Consider the following 5181-nt stretch of genomic DNA (forward strand, 5'->3'; position numbering starts at 1 on the left):
GTGTTAACAAATGGAGCAGAACTGATAAACTTGAGGGAAGAAAGGCCGTTAATTATAGTCCAGCCTAACAAGTAGGTATGGGGCTTCAGGTACACAGCTGGCATCAAAAGGAATCAAAGTGGTTACTAAATCTTCTACTGAGAATGCAGAAAACCACCAAACATTCTAAGTAAAAATTTGCAGAAAAATATCCTGAGCTAACACTCTAAGAAGAAATGAAAGAGGAAGAATCTAGTTATATGTAAACTAAAACTCAGAAGTGTCAAAGTGTTCACATTATTAAATATTTCAATATTTCACATAGTAGATCCAATAATCTAGAACCAAAATTTAAAATAAAACAGAACATATATATTTAAGCCTTTTAGAGTAAAGAAAATGTGTAAAATGGTATATCAAGAAGAAATCTCCTTTCATCAGGGACCTCACTTTGGCTTCTCCAAAACAACAATTTTAGATGCAATATTAATATCCCTGGACTATGGTAAAGAAATTTTTCCTAAAAAAATTAAAACCGTAACTCATCCAATCTATCTTATTCCATCTGATAGCCATTCTTTTTTAAATTATAAGGTATCAAGTGACACTTCTCCTTTTGAACTGAAAACTATTGTTAAAAATCAAATCAGAGGACCAAAATCCCTAAGTAAATATGAGCTCATGTGGATGCCAGCTTTAAAGTCAGCCTCATTCCTGTTGGGATTGTTAAGAGGTGGCCATTTTCTAATCAGCAACCAAATTTGTCCCCCATCAGGCAATAAGAGAGAGATGAATTCCTGATGACATGGAGTGAGGTGCTGAGTGGCTATTCCAAACAGATTGTAATGTTAGATTTATTAAGGAAAGGGGGGTTTTAGAACTGTCAGGGAGGAAGAAATTTTCCTCTACCCTTCTAGGTTCTTCTGGTTGGTCTAAGAATTAAATTGACATGAGCTAGATTAATTGGGGAATATTTTTTTAAAAGTTAAATAATATGTATCCATGGAAGAGACCCAGGACAACCGAGTAACTCAACAAAATGGCCAAAACACTCACCTTAAACTGTCAACTTCAACTAAAGACAGAAGAGGATGTTGGGGGTAGTGGTTTGGGAATTCAAATGGGAGGAAGGCAACTCACATGGAAGTGGAAAGCAAATGTTTGCTTGGCCATACAGAGACAGTGGGACAGAGTGTACTCTGATCTCCAGGCCCTGCCGAATTTCCCCCATCACACCTAGACCACATTCTTTGCAGATATCTCTGGTAATAGTTCTATTCGGAAATAGATCCTCTATAAGGTACATTCTTTCAGGCAGTTAGGGGAAAGGTCAAATGTTCTTCCTGAGGCATCTGAACCTTGAAAATAATCAGCTTAAGTCTTCATGCTAGAGACCCTTTTGGGTGGCAGATTTTGCTCCCCCACAGAACCACCCATCTTCTTTCTTCCACCCAGATGCTGAGAGCATTTCATTAGAGAAATGTTTCAAAGTCACTGAGCCCTCAGAAAACATAGTGCTGCTGGAATATGGAGAAAAAGTCAACCAGAAGATTGCAGCCTGCCATCTCATTTATTCTCATCCCAGGTATAAAAAATGGGTATCTTGGAATGACATAGGATTAAGAAACTTTGCTATTAACTCCCCTGCCCAGGAAGTCCTTCTGCTCAGCAAGGGATAGAGAAGAGATTGTCCATAGCAGGAGGTGATTAGACCTCGAAAAGGTGGAGCAGAGACATGTTATAGAAATGAGCAATATGATGGCAACAGGGTGCTAAAAATTGTTTTATGCACCCCATGGGGTTCTATGACTCAGATCATGGTAGTCATTAGTCACATAAATAGTCATAACTAATAGACAGCAGATTAATTAGCAACATCTTCTATTCATGTAAGGAGACCTTATGTTTTTTCCCCTCTCTTCTCTTAGTATCACCATTTTAAGAAAGATTAAATTTTCTAAGAGCCAGAAGATAGCCCACCTTTTTCTGTCTCCTGGTCACAATTCTAGTTTTTACTAGGTCAGGGAAAAAATGAGTTTTGAATTAGATACGACACAATACATATTAAAAGGCAAATAAATGTATACAAATGGCACAAAGTAACTGAAAGACTATGGAATCTGGATAAGAGGTGGTTAACAGAACCTCTTTCCAGTGGTGAAGTGAACACCTGCATTATAACAGCAATTTTTGAAAACTAGATAAAGGTTTTTTTCTTGTTTATACTATATATCTCAAAGATGTCTCAATAAAAAAATATAAAAAAAGTATATAATATTAGTACTGGGGATGCTCTTCCAGCAGTTTTGCTATGCTGTATAGAACCAATTTAAGGAATTACCAGGCTTGATTTTTCACTCTACCTTAAAGAGAATATAAATAAAACACAACCACTAATTTATGCAACATTATTTTTGTGGCAAACATAGAAGTTTTCTTTTAAAAACCTCTAATTATTCAGGTGAATAATACAAATCAGTAACTCTTTTACTAATTTAGAGCATTATTCTCAAAGCACAGAGATGATGTGGCTGGGGCAGAGGATTTACTTTGTATCTAATGGTTTAGCTTTTTAAATTCACAGGAACTGCATCTCACAGATTTTCATTTTGGATCATCTGCCAAATGCTTCTGTACCTCCCATGTAATTGAATGATTCAGAAAATTCTCAGAGATTCTTAGCATGATTCATTATTCCACTTTTAACTTTCTTGGATTTAAATATGGAGCTTAAGATAGCCATTTCTATTCTCTTTCCATATTTATTATCATAATAATCAGTGAATAGGCAAGTGTATGCTTTGCCATCTATTCTCTCTATAGCAATTTTCATAACTTACAAAAACATGAAAATGGTTTCTTCCATGATATCTATTTTTGATTAAATAACATCTTGGATAAAAGATAAGAGTCAAATTAATAATATGCTATGTCTTTGTTTATCTTTTTTCAGTACTTTGGATAGTATAGAGTTTAGAGAGGTTTGTAGCCCAGGGATTTTAGCCCGATTTTAAAATGAGAAATTATGGAGTCTTAAAAAAAGTGATCTCTGAAATTAACAATCAGCATTTGAATGCAGTGTTTTGCTTTAATTCCTCTCTTTTGAGATCCTAGGACTGAACATGTCATAAATTTACATCAGAGAGTGTAATGTCGATGTATGCTTGTTTGCTCTTCCCAGATAATTTGTTGTTTTAATTTATATCAAAGATTATAAGCAAGGATCTTGAAATGCTGTTGACAGCATTATTTAAAATCTGTCATTGCTCTCAAGCACTATCATAAATAATCACATACATATTTCACATTTAGATTAGGAACACTTTTGTAATCTTGGAATATTTATTATATTTTGAGTTTATTCCAAGGAAATTATAATAGTTCCATGTGAATCTAGAAAATGAAGATTGGTATGCATTACTCAAGTAACATCATTGCATATTTATAATTTCATTTTTATAATTCCCATAATAATTGACTTCATATGAAAACAGTGAGTATTGGTGGGACAAATTTATCCCCTCACTTGAGCAGGTTACTTTATTTGAAGGATTGCTGAGCACATTATTCTTACTGCTTTCAGCCAATGGAAATAGAAGACATAGTTGGGTACCATTCATTATTGCAAACATAGTGCCTATAGATTAGACATGCAAAACCATGTAGTCTTACACCTTTTATTCTCCCTTCTGACATAATCTATATTCCATATACACCAATGAGAACCAGAAACATATAGCTTAACTCTAAGATCTGAACTGCAGTAACATCTGTGAGATAGTTCTTCTTACAGAAATATGTCCTAAATAGATTTAGAAGCAGATTGAACCTTCCTAAGATAGGCGTATGACTAATTAAATGAAAATACATCATTCTATCTCTCTCCTTTGAAAACTTACATTGATTAGGAAAGAACTGCAAGATATTAGAGGAAAAGTTCCAAATCATTCAAGATAAAAACAAGCAATCCTTAAATAATAGTATTAAAATTATTTACACAATTGTATTGATTTGAAATCAATAATGATCATGTGAATACCTCTCTAACAGTTGAGAAAAATTTTTAGTTGCAACACTTGTTAAATTAGCTAGAAAAAAATTCAAAATGAGTCTTTTCAGTGCTGCAAGATGTACAAACATGATGTTTTATTTTAGGAAATATTTGTTCATAGTAAATTGAGGTATGTTAATATTCACTTTCCAACCAAGTAATTCAAATTAGTTCATATTTATAAATATCTGTATTTATTTATTTTTTCCTTTTCTGACTGATGCTTGCTTTTGTAGCTGAAACTTTTAAAAATTGTGTCAATATGATAAATGGCTCAAATTTGTTTATAAGTTTAGTTATTTGTAATCATTATATTAAATAGATAATATTGATACATTTCTATTTTGGAGTGAGTCTAATACTGTCATAGTTTTGTGTTTATTATAAATAAAATTGGAGAATCTAAATATCTAATAGATCACTAAGGAAATATGAGGTAAATAATCACAGTATATATAGTATTAATTTTTACTTAATACTTTAAATACTTCAATTATATGTAGAGAATAATAACTTTTCTAAAAAATTGCTTTTTATCTAATCTTAGGATAATTTTTTTAAATGAAGGAAAATGTCATTGAAACAAACTGAAATACGACAAGAGTTTAAAGCTAAATTTTCTTGTATACTCAATAGTTTTTCTTCTTTGGAATCTCACTCTTGTAATTCAAAGTTTTTTGTCCTCAGACATGCTAAAATGTATCTAAAGAATTAGTACATCACTTAACAATTTATTGGACACCTACTGTACTGATTTTGTTTTGTTGCTGTAACAAATTGCCAGAAACTTAGTGGCTTAAAATACGCACTAAAACAGATTTATTATCTAAAGATCTTGGAAAGGAGGTGCCTGAAAAATGGACTTCACTAGGCTTAATTCAAGGAGTGGGCAAGGTTGTTTTTCTTTCTGGAGTCTCTTGGTGAGAATCATTCCTTGCCTTTGTTTTTAGAGGATGGTCCTCTTCCAGCAATAGCAAATGATGCCTGCTTCTATTTTCAAATCTTCTCTGATGATCTGCTTCCCTCTTAAAAGGACGCTTGTGATTATATTGGGACCACCCACATATTCCAGAATAATTGCTCCAGCTGAAGATCCTAAACTTAATCAAGTATGCATAGTCCCTTTTGCCATATTCAAAATTCCTGACGAT

This window comes from Delphinus delphis, chromosome 18, assembly GCF_949987515.2.
Source record: "Delphinus delphis chromosome 18, mDelDel1.2, whole genome shotgun sequence".
NCBI lineage: Eukaryota > Metazoa > Chordata > Mammalia > Artiodactyla > Delphinidae > Delphinus > Delphinus delphis.